We start from the raw sequence: 17,527 nt of genomic DNA, 5'->3' as shown, positions 1-17,527 counted from the left end.
GAGTGGTTGAATCCTAAATTTGTCTCAGCTTCAACAGTTTATGTCTCTATATTGTAATTTGTGTCTTTTAGTTCAGCAACTAATAAACATCTTCAGGGAGACAGCTGTGGAATACACATTCTTTTCAGTAACACATAAGATATTCTCTAGGTTAAATCAAATGGAAGATTGCAAAAGAGGTTTCAAGAAGTTTTAAAACTCAAATGCCCCAAAGAGAATGCAATAAAATTAGAACTAAATATCAAGAAAAACTTTGGAAATGAATAAAAAATATAATCATTAAATTACAGACTCTTGAACTAAACCAATCAAAAAAAGTGTTAAGTGAAATAAGCTAGCCATGGAAAAAACGAGTCTGTCTGGTAGAAGTTGAGATGAGATGGGGAACGCCAGCGTCAGGAGGGGGGGACGGGAGTGAGGGAAAAAGCAGCTTGGTATCTTGGTGCTTCTAGTTAGCTTAGACAAACAAGTGCTGTGTTTGATTGCACAATTGGGTAACTACAGGTAACAGTAGTAGTGTATGCTTTTTAGAAACTGAAAGGAGTTTTTGAATTATACAACAAAATAATTTGTTTGAGGAAATAGATGTATTTATCCTGATTTGGATATTATACAATGTGTATAATATATAGCAAAACATCACATTGGTCCATAAATACACAACATTAATGTAGAAAGTTGAATGTGCTGTAATATAAAGCAGTGATGAGTACATTGGAGGAAAACAAGTTGAAGGTATAGAAACTTGTGGAATAGCTATTCCACGCTAGAGTCTTCTTTGAGAAGAATAAATGAGTGTTACAGAAATATGCTGTGTAAGATTGTAGTATAAAGTGGTTACTTTTGACTAGAGCAGTCAGACTTCACGTTAAAAACAGAATGAGCATCTTTGGAAAATGAACAGGGCTTTATTAAATTCTCATCAGTCTATTAGAGTTGCTGTAGAAGCTATAGATACTTAGGTCCTTCCTACTGACCTGCATAATCAGAATCACTGTAGATAGAAACTAGAAATATGCCAGAGCATTCTTGGTTCAATTATGAACAAAACACCAAGACACAGATTTAAAAGTGTACATTGGTCTGGCAGTTAAAGTGGTTTGGAGGCCTACTGCCCATGTGAGGCTGCCAAGCTTGGCTCCCAATGTCAGCTTTCTACTAATGCACACCCTGGCAGGTAGCAGGTGATAGCTCCAATAATTGGCTCCCTGCCACTATATGTGGCTGACCTAGATTAAGTTTCTGGCTGTTGGCTTCAGCCTGGCCTAGTCCTGTGCATTGCAGCATTTAGAGAGTGAATGAGGCTGGGAAACCTGTTTCTGTCTATATCTTTCTACTTTTCAAATAAATCAACATAAATTTAAAAATTTAAGAAATAAATTAATATCACTTAATAAGAGAGCCTCATGCCCCTTGCATATGGAACACACAGCCCCATGCCATGCTTTGGCAGATTGATAGACTAAACTGGGGAGCTTAAAGATTTAATGTAATGATGAAACAACAAGCATTAATGATCAGGTATTTGAAAAAGCAGTAGGTTTTTTTTTATTGTCAGCAGCATTAGTATTTATATCAACAAAATGTAGGACTATGATTAATAACAGCAGTGCACTGGATGGAGCAAAAGTGAAGCTATCAGTAACAAGAGAAAGTAGAAATCTGTGGCAGCCATACAGCCCTGAGGTTGTGTCAATTTCAATAGTAGTCAAAGAGGAAGAACAGACATGCAGGACAGCATGAAGCAAATAAAGGAGGGACTTTTGATTGCTTTGGTTGAGAAGAGTCAGAAGTGACTCATATTTTGGACTTGAACTGGTGCAATGTGTTTCTTGAACATTATGGAACACCATTAGCCTAGTTTGATAGGATACTTTTCATAAATGATTACATAAAATTATAAGAGAAAAATAACTGTTACGTTGTTCCTGCAATTTTTTCTAAGTTTGTCAGTAATCTGTGTAATACTATTAGTGTTTTCTTGTGTACTTCTATTGAAGTTAGGCAAATGAAGTAAACCCATGCATTTTGGAATAAATTGCAAAAAAAAAAAAAGTAAAACAAATGCCACTTTTTAAGATTAAATAAATATGAAACTAGTCCTTTACAGCAGCTAATAGTAATGTATTGACTGCAGAGGGAAGCGAATCTAATTATACCTTTATGTTCTGTTAGTGGAATTCTGAAGAAAATTTCTACTACTTTAGATGCTCTTCTAAATTTATAGCACATACATTTAAACATAATCATACACTAAGCAATAATTACTATGGTTTACTAAATTATAGATCTTTCAATTGCCTAGCAATCCATATAGAGAAAAATACATTTAAAAATTAAAACTTTTTTTTTTTTTAAAAGATTTATTTTTATTATTTTTTCATTGGAAAGGCGGATATACAGAGAGGAGAGACAGAGAGGAAGATCTTCCGTCCGATGATTCACTCCCCAAGTGAGCGCAACGGGCCGATACTATGCCGATCCGAAGCCAGGAGCCTCTTCCGGGTCTCCCACGCGGGTGCAGGGTCCCAAAGCTTTGGGCCGTCCTCGACTGCTTTCCCAGGCCACAGGCAGGGAGCTGGAAGGGAAGCAGGGCTGCCGGGATTAGAACCGGCGCCCATATGGGATCCCGGGCGTGCAAGGCGAGGACCTTTAACCACTTGCGCCACCGCGCCGGGCCCAAAATTAAAACTTTTTAAAGAAATTTTTACCATCATAAAAATTGCACATATTTATGGAATTCTATGTGATGTTTCATTACACATATACCTTTTGTAATATACAATCAGGGTAGGCATATTTTCCTTTCAAGCTTTTAGCATTTCTTTGTAACGATGCTGTCCAAAAATCCTACCTCATTTTTAATAGAGGAATATACATCCAGTAAATATTATCTTAACAAAAATGGCAAAAAACTATTCTCCATATAGTTTAAAAAATACAACATGATGCTTAAATTGTTGGTTTTATACCCAAAAGAAAAATCATATGTAAAACCAGGCAAATCCCTACATGTTGTGTTTTAAGTTTTTATTACATCTTGCATCTTTTTAATGTTTTGCCACTTTTTTTATTTGTCATGATTAAAAACTAAATTGTACTAGGCAAGTGTTACACTTCTGGGAACAAGGCACACAATAGCTGACAGACATTCTGGAACTGGTTAATGAAATTAATTAAAATATTTATCCCACCTACCTGCCTTCAGACCTTTATCGGAGAACCACGTGGGTGTGTATCCTTGTCAACTATTATTAAAAGTAAAAAAGTATAAATTTAAAATATATTCTTGGAATTGGTAGTTTATAGATAATCAGCTTTTCAACTTCAGCAACTACTGCCTTCATAAAGCTTCATGAGTTTTCCCCATTCAACTTGGGCTTCTTCAGCATTTTTACACTGCTAACAAAGACGTCATGGAGAGAATATATAGACTGGCAAACATTTTATGAGTCTTTTCCAATGCTGTCTGGAATCAATTGGTTGATGAAAAACCCACAGAAAACATACTAAATAGATTACCATTGATAGTATTGATATCAGCATGAGCCTCGATCATGGGCTGCTACTTTTTGACCATGGAACACGTTTTGTCATGGGTAAGATCCATTCAATGGAAGTTAGACAGTTTTTACCCTGAACATTCTCAATGATCAGCTTGAATTTCCTAAATATACCTTCATTGTTCTATGGGTCCCTGAGGCTCACTTCACAAATATGACGCTTCAGACCATCAGGTGTAATTTTGGTTCCTTGAGTCCTATGACTAGGGTTTGTCCAAAATGCCCTATGTTGAACATGGCAGGTGCTTTGACATCATATCAGTCTCTCAGAAAATAGGTCAGCCACTATCTTCTTGGCTCCCTTTTGTTGCTGTTCCTAAGGCTCTGTGTTCTTGCCAGCTGCAATAGTGCTGCTCACAGATAACTTCATTTTTATTTCAAAGATTTATTTATTTGAAAGGTAGGGCTACAAAGTAAGGAAGCGACAAAAATAGGTATGTTCTGTCAGCCTAGGTCACTCCCCAAGCAGGGATAGAGCCAGCCTGAATCCAGATCCCTCACATGGCTGGCAGGAACCCAAGTGCTTGGGCCCTGCAGACTATTCCCAGTGTCATTAACAGATAGCTGGATTAGAAGCTGAGTCTTGAACCAGTCTTGGACCAGCATGGTATGGCAGACAGTGGTTTTATATTCTTGAGCCATGATGCTGGTCCTAATTTTGCCAATTTCCTAAACCAGCAAGAGACTAAGTACTATCATGTCAGAGGAATCAAAAAGTATTTATCGATGTCTTTAACATGTGATTACTGTAAAATTTTTGCTGCCAGATAACCTAGTGCAAAAATGTTACTGTATTTCTTATCACCTTTATTCAGCACTATTTTAATAGATTGGGAAATGTGCTTTTTCAAGGTGGAGAATATATGTGAATAGTTTCTAATGATTGTCCAAGTGTATTTTTTCCTAATTGTTTTTTATTTTAATTTGACATGATAATAGAAAAAGTTTGTGTGGAAAGCTTTATAATCTTCATAATAATCTCTAGCATGTATATTCATTACAGTGTGTCAGGCATTTTGCTAAGTGTTAAATAGCATTAAGCTCTTTAATTTTCACAACTGTCAAACTCCCAATTATGAATCATACTGGCGTCAAATAGCTTATCATGACTGTTTCACGTCAAATGCATATCCCAATGAATGCTCTCAGTACCTACTTGCATGGTGAATGATCCAGTATAATATAAGTAGCTAGTTCTTTTGGAAAGAAAGCAGTTAAAATATTGGAAATGTAATAACATATTTCTGGGGTATTTGCTTCCCAGAAGTTCTTAAACATTCCGTTCATTACATTGGGTTACTTTCTGTAGGAATTAGTCTTTCCCCAAATATACATTTGCAAGTGCTCTCTCAGATTTTCTTGAATATTTAGTCTGTATAAACTCTACATGCAAATTAATTAGTTTAAAAAATAAATAAATGGTAGGTACATTAGTTCCAATTTAATGATAGAGTAGAGGTTAGGGGAGTTAGAATGTTACTCAAGGACACAAATAATAAATTTGGAAGTCTAACATAACAAAAATTGGATTATCTCCTAGTTCTCACAGTTGAAAAGAATAAAATACTAATTCACTGAGTATTTTGTTTTAAAACGATTATCTGAAGAACTGCTCAGATTTGGGTTAAGATAGAATTTCCTTAATGTTCTTCCAACTCACGCATACCATAAGGAATCAGCACTCATAAATTTTATCCCAGTAAGTACAGAGGTAGTGAGCTGGTTGAAATGATGTCTTTGTCTCAGGGTGATGGTAGGGAAGGGGGGTATTTTTCTTTTTTAAATCATATTGCATGTTGCCTAAACACTATGCTAACTATCAGTGTGCATGCTAGAAGGCCAGAGAGACATTTTGTTCCCTGGGTAGATATTGCTTAGGCAGCGGGTTTGCTTTTATGCTCCTGTACCTCCCTGATCAAGAAAATGCAGACTTTTAGGCGGAAGGAAAGTTCTAAAAGAGCACTTCAAATAGTTAATGGGCAAATGGAATATAAAAAAAAAAAGTTTTACTGGTACAATTATATTTTGAAATGCAAGCATAGTTTTCCCCCTTAATGCGCATTTCATGAACTTTTTGTGAAGACCCCTTTATATGAGTAAATTAAAAATGTTTAAACCAAAATAGATCTTTTAATTCCATTTTGCATGACAATTTTGAAGTGCTCTTATATATCTACTTTCAGCATAGAAATACAAAGATACCTTGAATATACTGCAGGTTAAATTCCTGACCATCGCAATAGAATGAAGATTACTGGAAGGTAAATAATGCAATTATTTTTTCACTGGGAAGCAACTCAGAATGACTCATGTACTTGGATTCCTGCAACCCACATGAGAGAGAGCTTTCTGGAATTTCTGGCTACCGGATTTAGCCTGGCCCAGCTTTGCCCTGGCTGTTGTGGAAATTGTGGTAGTGAACCAGCAGATGGATGATCTTCCTCTCTCCTCTTTTTCTGTTATCCTGCCTTGTAGATAAATAAGTAAATAAAGACATTAAAAAATTTAAATACAGGTAGTTCATTTTCAAAGAACTCTAATAAGCACCTGAACTGTTCCAAAAATCATACCAGTAGGGCTGCCCAACGAAGGGTCCCATACACTTGCAACTTATAATAAAAACACAGTTTCTGCAAAGTAAAATAAAGCAGAGAAGCATGATATTCCAGGCCATGCCTGTCACTACTGAACATCTAGACTTCAATCACCATTGAGGGAAACGGCTGATAGGAGTGGGGAATGGTTAGGAGTTGGGAAGTCCTGGAGTCCTTAAGACTGTTTAGTAAATGCTCTGCTAGGTAGCTTTCTGTCAGAAGATGCAGCAATTTACTGTTGAGGGCTGTTGGGGTTGTCGCTAATTTTTGACACTAGAAATGTTACTTTTAAGAATGTTCATGGGGCCCGGCGCGGTGGCGCAAGTGGTTAAGTCCTCACCTTGCACGCCCGGGATCCCATATGGGCGCCGGTTCTAATCCCGGCAGCCCCGCTTCCCTTCCAGCTCCCTGCCTGTGGCCTGGGAAGGCAGTCGAGGACGGCCCAAAGCTTTGGGACCCTGCACCCGCGTGGGAGACCCGGAAGAGGCTCCTGGCTTCGGATCCGCATAGTATCGGCCGTTGCGGCTCACTTGGGGAGTGAATCATCGGACGGAAGATCTTCCTCTCTGTATCTCCTCTCTGTATATCCGCCTTTCCAATGAGAAAATAATAAAAATAAATCTTTAAAAAAAAAAAAAAAAAAAAAAAAGAATGTTCATGCATTTTTGGTGATACACATAATCATGAATTTCCTAATGGTATGCTTTTAAGAATTTTCGTGCAGACAGTTTAGTTTTAAAGTAAGATTTATTAGAAAAAGTTGAGAAAGGAGACTCCCATCCTACTGACAGGAGGGGGCTTTGAGATCCTCTGCCATAGTGGCAGGAGGAAAAGTGAAAAAAGACCTGTATCAATGGTGGGGAAAGCATCTTTTGAAGGTTTTCCTCAAAGATGTTTCTCCATAAACAAACAAAATTCCTGGTTTCCTGGCACCTGGCCTTGGGACAAAAGGCCAGAAAGGTGTCACTGGCCAACTTCCTTGGTCCCTTTCTAATGATAAAGAGGCCAGTTTGAAGCCCTCCCCCTTGACACTGGCTGGAGACAGAATCTGGCTGAGGCTTCAGGAGGGGAATTGATATGTTAATGTCGCCCTGGTCTCTTGGGGAAGCATTCCTGATAAGTTAAGACATGCACTTGTCTCAGGAGAGAGTGCTCTGGTGAATCCAAGACAGGGTGGGGAAAATACCCCTTTATATTTGAGAAAATAATGATGACTTGGGGACCCAGAATGCCCTAACTGCCTACTACCCAGTCTAACTCCTCTCACATAACCAAAGGTATACATTCTAGTATTTTCACAAGGTATGTTTAACTGTTTCACTGGGAGTCCTCCTGTTACTCAGGAGTAGAGATTTCTACAGCACCCCACTCCAGCAGTTGTCCACAAGGACTCTGCTGTTCTGTTTCATCTCATGATTGTGTTTTAAAAAATGAACAGGACCTGTAATTCTAGGTTTTGATTCACCTGCTGCATTCCCAGTGACCTCCCCTTCCCACCTATCTGCAGGTGGAACTTGGATCCCCATGGGTATCTGTTTGCTGCAGTACCACTTTGCTTTTGTCTGCTGCTTCCCATTGTCCACAGGTCTTTAGGTATCCATCTGCTGCCAGCCTGCCCCTCTTATTACCTGGGCTCTCATCCTCTCTGATTCTACTCCATTGATCGTGCTCCACCTGCTTTAACATGTCCTCACCCTATTTCACCATTTTGTTCTACCCCAAAACAGATTTATGTGCTAAGAATAAATAAATAAAGCGCATTAGTGTTCTCAAAATCCCTAAGACATGCAAGTACTAAGCTGCCAAACTCTTTCTTGTCTGGAATTTTCTTAGGCCTTAATTGTAGGCTTTCTTAATGTGATTCCATGTTAGACATTGTGAGAAGGGGTCAGAAAACTATTTAGCCTACTTATTTTGACATTTATCCATTTTTATTGGGAAGGCAGATTTACAGCGAGGAGAGACAGAAAGATCTTGTATCTGCTGGTCCACTCTCCAAGTGACCACAATGGCAGGAGCTGAGCTGATCCAAAGCCAGGAACTAGGAGCTTCTTCCGGGTCTCCCCTGTGGGTGCAAGATCTGAAGACTTTGGGCTGTCCTCTACTGCTTTCTTAGGCTAAAAGCAGTGAGCTGGAAAGGAAATGGACAAGCAGGGACACAAATCAGCAGCCCATATGGGATTCTGGAATGTGCAAGGCAAAGAAAGATTTAGCCAATGAGCATTCATGCTAGGCCCTGAATCTGTTTTTCTATACCACTGACCTATGAATTGTTTTGATATTTTCATTGTTCTTAAAAGAAGGAATAGTAAGAGAAAGAAGGAGGAAAATGAGGGAGATAAATGAGCCCCACAGCTGAAAATATGTATTACGTGGCTTATTACAAAAGAATTCTTCCAGTCCCTACTCATGCACACAGTCCTTCCTCCTAAAGACACCCTTTATGGATGTTGCAGTTGCGTGGTAGGGTTGTTAGTGTTGCATGAAGCAAATATTTTCTCTCTGGTACATAGCTGAAGATTTTCTCCTTTTGAGGGCAATCCATGAAGAGTGAGAGAGATTGCATTGCTTCCTAACACATTGCTGTAACACAAAGAATAAAGCAAAATGAAGAAAGAAAGGAACATAATATGAACAAGAGAACAAGATAATACTCCAAAATGGGCCCTAATGAAATGGAAATGTATGAATTTTTAATAAGGCATTGAAAGCAATCTTCATGAAATTGCTGAGTGAGTCTGGAACAATGCATGACAAAGTGAGAATTTCAACAGAGATAAAAGCACCAAATAAACTATGGAGTTGAAGAATACAATAGCTGAACTGGAAAATTCACTTACTAGGATTCAGCAGTAGACTTATGAAAAACAACCAGTGAACTCAAAGACTGGTCATTTGAAATATATTTAGCCAGATGATAGCAATGGAAAAAATAGAATGAAGATACGTGAAGAAAGATTCACTGGGAATTATAGGATACCATCAGATCAATCAGTGTAAGGATTATAGTAGTTTTAGAAAAAAGAAAAGAAAGATAAAAAGTTAAAAATGTATTTGAAGAAATAGTGAATGGACACGTCTCAACTTTGGAGAGAGAATGAACACCTGGATCCTATCAACCCCATTGAAGAGGAATAAAAATAAATGTGTATTAATATATATTACAAAAAGGTGTTAAGAGAATGATAGAATCATGATTGCTTATGAAGGACTACCCAATTGTAGTAAAATTGGGGAAATCTGTCAGGGAGTGGGAGTTTGAGGTGGAATCCGAGTCTATATGAAATCATACCACATGATTCAAAATTCAAAATAAAAATATATTAAATAAAATATTGGAAAAATGTTGCTAAACATAAAAATAAAGAAAAAAGCCAACTCACCTAATTGAGGATAACTTCCATGAGGTGTTAAGTGTGTGTGTGTGTTTATCAGAAGCTTGCAGGGCAAAAGGTAGAGATGATATTTTCAAAGTACAGCAAGAAAAAAAATACCAGCGGTAACAACCAATAATAAAATACTTTTCTTTGTAAACTAAAGAACAGCAATTACTTACCCAGGCCAAAGTTTGTAGAATTTATCACTATTAGACCTGCCTTAAAAGAAATGCTAGGCGCATTAATATATAAAACAAATAAGCTCAATAGTAAAACCAAACCAATAACTGATTGAAGATTGATTTTTGTTACTTTAATAGAAATGGTTTCCAGAGATGGATTAGAACTATTTGAGAAAATGATAACTGTAACAACAAATAGAGAAGTGAAAATCAACACTACAATGAGATCACTGTACCTTTTAGGATGGCTGTTATTTGAAAAAAAAAGAGGGAGTTGAAGTACTGACATGAAAGGAGAAAAATTGGAGTTGGAGCTCTTGTAGTTGATAGGGATGCAAATGGTGCAGTAACTATGGAAAAAGAGTATGGAAAATCATCATAAAGATAAAAATAGAAATAGCTTGTAATCCAGCAATCTAACTTGTGGGTATTTATCTAAGAGAATTGAAATCCTGATGTTAAAGGGATATTATTAGCACTTGCATGTTAATTGCAGCATTATTTCTTACAATCAAGCTGTTGAAACAGATCAAATATCTCTTGGTGGATGAACAGATAAAGAAAAATGATATATTCACATAATGGAATATTGTTCTGTCTCAGACTTTTTCAGATTATCTTGCAATATGTAAAAATATGGGTGCACCTTGAGGATACATAAAAAATGAAGGAGTATATGACAGAGCTAAGGAACAGTTAAAGTTATTGAAGCATAGAATATTTTTGCCAGGAGGCAGGGGAGGCAGAAACAGTGTTGCATGAAGTTTTAATTATGTAAGATGAACAAATTCTCAAGATGTGTTATGTAATATTATTCCTGTAATTAATATTTTTTTTGTATATTTTAAATCCCTTAATAGAGTAGATACCAGGAGAAGTCCTTTTTCTGAAATAAATTGCTTACTTTTTTTTTTCAAGGAATATGTGGTACAGTGATTTAAGCCCCGTATAGGAGCTTGCTTGTCCCATATTGGAGTGCCTATGTTCAAATCACAGTCCTGCTCTCAATTCTAGTTTCATGCTGATGTTTCAACTGGGAGGCATCAGGTCTTGGCTGCTGCAGGCATTTGAGGTGTCAATCAGCAGATGAGGCTTCTCTTCCTCTCCCTGTGTGTTTGTCTAACTTTCAAATAAATAAAATGAACTGTTGTTTTTAAGAGTGTAACTGTTTCCAGGGATCTAGATGGAAATCCCTTAGGAGGTATCTACAAATGTCTTACATTTTCATTTCTTCCAAGTTCTGTTAGTTAAGTCAACTCAAACTAGTATCCAATTATGAGTGAACTAGGCCCTAAGTCTCAATAGAATGACCCTAAGTCTCAATAAGAATGACCTTTGCTTTATTTCTGAAACACTAAGTCTATAGCATTTGTTTACCAATGTAGCCTATACTTATAACTGTAACAGGATTTTGCTCTTTTCTTTAAGGTTTGCAACTCTAAATACATTTTACTTGTCAACTCTGGTGACACAGAAAGGTTTTATGCCTTTAAAATTCCTTAGAATATTTCACTGAGGACTTAGTGATTAGATGTGGCTAGAAATAAAATGAATGTGTGAACATTTATGATCATTGTTTTCTTTAATGTGTCATCTTGTCTGTATCGATTATTGTCAGAAGAAGGCATACTCTATTTGTACTGTTAATTGGGAGAAAATAATGTTGTTAATTTTGTACTTTATTTTGGAGAATTTCAGCTAACAAGTGAATAAGTTTTGTGACAATTTGCTAACTATACTAGATCCTGAAGTATGGTAGATAAAACCTCTAGTTGAAATGAGCTCTTTGCTAGAACTTTATATTTTAAAGTAACACTGTAAAATTACTATTTTAGAGCCAACTTTGTGATTAGACACTTGGAAATTTTTTGAGATTTTTTTTAAAAAAAGTTTTATTTATTTTACTTGCATATTTAGAGTTATGCAGAGAGAAGGGGAGACAGAGAGATCTTCCATGCTCTGGTTGTCTCCCCAAATGGCTGCAGTGGCCAATGCTAGGGCAATCTGAAGCTGGGGGCCAGAAACTTCTCCATGTTCCCTGTGTGAGAGCAGGGACCATGACTTGGGAATCTGCTACTTTCTCAGGTCATAAGCAGGGAGCTGGATTGGAAATAGAACAGATGGGACTCAAACTAGCACCCATATGGGATGCCAGTGCCAGAAAACACAGAAGATTAACGTGTTATGCCACCATACTGGACCCCAAATTGGAACTTTAATCCAACCTCTCTCACATCATTATCTGCCAACCTTCAAGGAGAGACTGGTATCTAAAGGTTGAACTGATTAACCAGTGGCCAATAATTTAGTCCATCATGCCTGTGTAATGAAACCATAGTAAAAAATGTGAGAGGACAGGATTTACAGAGCTTCATGTTGCTTGTGTGGTGGTAATAGCCAAGAGAGCATGGAAGCCTCATGAACTTTGCCCAGTATCTTGCTCAATGCATGTTTTCCATGTGGAAATTCCTCTTCCAAGTCCTTTTCTAATTAATGAGTAGTAGGTGTTTTCCTGAGTTGGTGAGTTGCTGTAGAAAATGATCAGACCTGAAGAGGTTGCAGGATTATTCAGTGTGTACTGGATCAGCCAGAAGGGCTAGAAAATAATCATCTGATTGACCTCAGCAGTGTCAGCCTTGTAGGACTGATTGCTTCATCTATGGGATATATGCTGACTGAATTGAACTGGATTTGATGATTCCTCCTATCCTCTGCAGAATTGAGGTGTGTGAAAAAGAAACTTATGCATTGGCGTCAAAAGTGAGAGTGAGAGAAAGGTAGGGGTGGGAAGGACAGTATTTTTTCGTTTCTGTTGTGTCATTCTGAAGTGCCAAAGCATTAAGAAATTCAAAGTTGGGCCCGGTGCGGTGGCGCGGAGTTTAAGGTCCTCACCTTGCACGCCCGGGATCCCATATGGTTGCCGGTTCTAATCCCGGCAGCCCCGCTTCCCATCCAGCTCCCTGCCTGTGGCCTGGGAAAGCAGTCAAGGACGGCCCAAAGCTTTGGGACCCTGCACCCATGTGGGAGACACGGAAGAGGCTCCTGGCTTCGGATCGGCATAGCATTGGCTGTTGCGCTCACTTGGGGAGTGAATCATTGGACGGAAGATCTTCCTCTCTGTCTCTCCTCTCTGTATATCTGCCTTTCCAATAAAAATAAAATAAATCTTTAAAAAAAAAAGAAATTCAAAGTTGTAGTAAGGTCTGGCATTAGCCACTATCTGCAACATCTGGTATCTCCTCTGGGCTCTGATTTGAATCCTGGCTGCTCCACTTCCTAATTTTAGCACTGAAAGTCTAAAGTTAGTCTCTTAATGCTAGTGTTCTTAACTATGATGTTTGCACTTAAAGCATACTGTGGAATAAGTTAATCCATTTCTTTCTTGTTCTAGGAGATCTATCAGAATGAAAGTTAATGTTTTAATGGGAATATCCAAAATTTCATGCTACTAAAAAGAAACAAGTACAAATTGAATGAAGAAGTCATTGGGCTTTCAGTTTTTACTAGTAAGATGTTATCGGTTTTTGTGCCTGGAATATTTTCCAATAGTCATTGATTTGCTAAATCCTTCCCCAAAGAGGTCTGTCCTAGTACTGTTACCTTATTTCTGGCTAAGATTGGATCCTACTGTAATATTGCTTATCTTTGTGAACATGGTGCATTGCCAATAGAAGTTCCTGACAGTTTTCCATCCTTGGATGAACCAGTTAAAACCAGTTAGATCCAAGACACTTGACTCTGATCTCCAATGAACCTCAAACTTTCATAGAATACTGGCACACCTTCTGCCTTACTTACTGGCATATTGCTTCTCCTAGATTTCTTTTACTCTATAAGTAGGGATCTGCATAACTTTTTCCTGTTTTTTGGCCATTGAATAAATCCCTTGTGCTTTTCAGTAATTATATGTTTCTTTATTGGCTCTGCAGCATCAATGTAATAGGAAAAGAACTTAATCCCTGTACAAGGTAATTGAAGTTTGACTGATAACAATACTCCCTACTGGCATTCAATTTAAATTAGATTCTTTCTCTTATTCTTTTTCACAGATGGGATATCTCTTCCTTCATAGGATTTGGAACACTTCACAATCATGTGTATTTTCATTTTTTACAGTTCTCTCTCCCTAGCTCCAAAAGGCACACTTGCTCATTGCAGGGACTTTGTCCTGTTTACTGCTGTATATATACACTGGGTACTTGAACAGCACCTACTTGCCATATAATAGGCTCCCAATAAATATTTTTTGGAGAAATTAGTGATGTTTTCACAAATAATTTTAACTCACAAATTGAATGAATGAAAAGTGGTAAAATAAAAACATCCACAGGCGTTTTAAAACACTACAGTTGGCCACCAATAATATTAGACTGAAGACATTCCAAGAATCAAATCATGGTCTAGAAATGGACTGAACTAGAAGAGATTGGAGTAAATACGGATTGGTCTAGAAGGGACTCTGTCTTTGTCGTGAGAATGGATCACAGAATGAGTATTGTCTTTGTATGTTCCAAGCCACTGCAACTGAAAAGATTTGAATACTAAATTCATTGTTTTACTCATTTAGTCAGCAAAAATTAAGAATATACTATGCACTGGATCTATGTTGTAGTCAGGTTAAGCCAAGATTATACAAAGAAGGCTTCATGTTGTTTGAAAGGGATATAAGCATTAAAAGAAAACAAAAACTGACATATTTGACAAGCAACCTAAATAACTACCACAGTTAAGCCTTCTGGTTCCACAATGATTTGGCTCTTTATCCTGCTTACAAGAAAATATACTCCCTTTCACCCTAAGGAAAATAAACTGAAAAGGCACATCCCTTCAGGGTTGTGAGTAGAACATCTGATATCTCTAAATGAATGCTGTCTCAGAGATGAAGGTGATTCTCATAGTTTAAAATTAGGAGAGCATATACTGGCCAGAGAGGAACAGGATAATCTCAGTTAACACACTTGGCACAAAAGGGAGGCAAAAGAGACACAACACAGTCCCTAGTGTGAGAAAATTCTGCAGAGGAAGATCTTTGATATAGATGATGATCTTGCACTGGAACAAAACCTAACAGAGTCCTAAAAATCTTAGCTTTGCCATCTGAAGTTTTTTTTTTTTTTCTTCATCTCTGATACCAAATAAATGAATATTTGAAAATGTACCTTCCTGTGGGGACTATCAGATTTTGCTACCTACTTGTTATACTTTAAAAAGAGGTACAGGGATTGTTTTAAACCTCAAGTATTTGGATGTTTTGGTCTAGAACTATAGATTTGTTTTTTGTTATTTGTATTCTGTTTTGTTTGCAATACTTTTCTCTTGGAAACATAACTTAGCTATGTGTCTACTGTCAATTCCAGATTTCAAGAACCCATAATCATTTTTAAGATGTCAGTCAATGACTGATATGTTTGTTTTCCTTCCTTTTAAACCACTATGGCTGTCTAGCATACCCACGACTCTTGTTCTGAATCATGTCACACAAAGAGATTTGATGGGTGTGCAATTTAATTGGAAGAAAGGATTTATCCATGTTGTCTTTTGTAATGGGAAGAATTATAGGTTGAAAAGTAATTGTCTTTATAATTTTCAGTGCAAAATAGCACATGTTTTTGAAATCTCTCTTCCTTTTCACATCTGCATACAGATTGAGTTAATTTTCCTGAGTTGACCTTTATTGTGACACCATCAGTTCTCAAAAATCCTTTTCTGGAAGCCCCAGTGAATCCAAAACGTGATCTACTTTGTCCATTATCTTGGGACAAAAATTCTAGTCCCATAACCTGAATCACAATCTTGTTTGAAGTAGTCCTACATAAGCGGAAAACTAAAGCATGGGTAGATTTTGATAAATCAAAGAAGATAATAGAGTCAGATTTATAGTTTGAAAAAATATTGCTCTGGCTTTAGCGAGAAGAATGAATAAGAGGGGCAAAGGATGGGATAGGGTGTTTAGGCTATGAAAATGCTTCAAGCGAGAAACGATGACTTCTGTAAAGAGTTCTGGTGGCTGAAAGAAGTGCTTGGACTTAAGAATTATTTTTGGATTATACAATGGATGGAGCATAATTAGAGATTGGGTGTAGGGGTAAACAAAAGGAAGCTAATCAGAGAAATTTGTGCATTTCTGTACAAATAATGATTGGCTTATTATTACTAATTAAAATGGACATATTAATGATGTTCAAAATGATTTTTGAAATATGTCTACATGGTGAAATGCCTAAATCAAGCAGATTAACTTTCACATTACCTTGCTTATTATTTCTGTGTGAGTGAAAAAACACTTAAAATGTACTCTCAGCAATTTTCAAGTGTACATTACTAACCATATTCATTATGGTGTGCAATATATTTCTAAAGTTTCTAAAATATTTCTCCTGTTTAACTGAAACTTTGTACCCTTTGCTCAATATTCCCTTATCTTCTTACTACCCTTACCACCTTTTGCGAATCACTGGTTTAGTTTGTTTAGACCTTTTTTACTTTCCGTATGTGTGTCATACAGGATTGTCTTTTATGTCTGGTTTATTTCACTTAGCATAACGTCCTCTGTGTGCATTCACTCTGTTACCTCATCTACAAACGTCAAGTTTTCCTTCTTTATTAAGACTGAATAGTATTCTTTTGTGTGTATATCACATTTTTAATCCACTCATCATTTTATGGGCACGTAAGATGATTTCACACATGTGCTATTGTGAGTGATGCTGCTGCCGTGAACTTGGGGATGCAGGTATTTCTTTGATATATTGATTTTGTTTCTTTTGACTGATTACCCAGTAAGTACTTAGGTGGACCATTATGGTAACATTTTTTTTTAGAATTTATTTTAGTTTTATTTTAAAGATTTATTTATTATTTTTATTGGAAAGGTGGATATACAGAGAGGAGGAGAGACAGTGAGAAAGATCTTCTGTCCAATGTTTCACTCCCCAAGTAAGCACAACGGCTGGAGCTGAGCCAATCCAAAGCCAGGAGCCAGAAACTCTTCTGGGCACGGGTGCAGCGTCCCAACTTTGGGCCATCCTCCACTGTTTTCCTAGGCCACAAGCAGGGAGCTGGATGGGAAGCGGGGCTGCCAGGATTAGAACCGGCACCCATATGGGATCCTGGAGCGTGTAAGGGTGAGGACCCCAATCACCATGCTATTGTGCTGGGCCCAGAATTTAGTTTAGTTTTTTAAGTTACTTGCTTTCATTTTATTTGAAAGACAGGCATAGAATATTCTTTCATCCACTGTTTGACTTTTCCAAATGCCTATACCTGAGGACTGCAGCCCAGAAGTCCATTTGAGTCTCATACACCACTGGCAGAAACTCAACTACTTGAGCCATTACTGGTGACTCCAATATGTACATTAACAGGAAGCAGCTTTGAAAATGGAGCTGGGACTGAAACACAAACATCATAATATGGAATTCTGGCATGCCAAGCAACAAATTAATCACTGAACCAACCAAATGTCCATGCCCAGTAATTTTAATTTTAGTTTTTTGAGAACCCTTCATATTATTTTCTGTAATAGAGATGCTAAATCGGCATTCCTGTCAATTTTGTAGCAGTTAACAACCTTGCAGCCTCTGATAGCAGGTTCTTAGTTGCACACCTTCCCATCATTAAAGCAATGTCAAATTGTTTAGAATAATGCTTTTGTAACAAGCCGATTTTATGTGTCCAAGGTGGATCATTCTTCTTCAAAGTGCTTCAGATCCCAGTGAATTTCTACATGTGCTCTGACACCAGTGCATCAGAGTTTTTTTTAAAAAACTTGTGACAGCTTATCAACACATGCTTCCAAGATTACTGTTGTC

General features: G+C 37.4%; 1 pseudogene; it reads right to left on the bottom strand.

The window, feature by feature from the left end:
• Positions 1 to 3,327: 3,327 nt before the first annotated feature.
• The window catches only part of LOC121169497, a 38,516-nt pseudogene continuing 24,316 nt past the window's right edge, over positions 3,328 to 17,527 (bottom strand).

The sequence above is a fragment of the Ochotona curzoniae genome, unplaced genomic scaffold (assembly GCF_017591425.1).
Source record: "Ochotona curzoniae isolate NIBS_2020 unplaced genomic scaffold, NIBS_Ocur_1.0 scaffold_1852, whole genome shotgun sequence".
Classification (NCBI taxonomy): domain Eukaryota; kingdom Metazoa; phylum Chordata; class Mammalia; order Lagomorpha; family Ochotonidae; genus Ochotona; species Ochotona curzoniae.
This window is presented reverse-complemented; position numbering and strand designations above follow the sequence as displayed.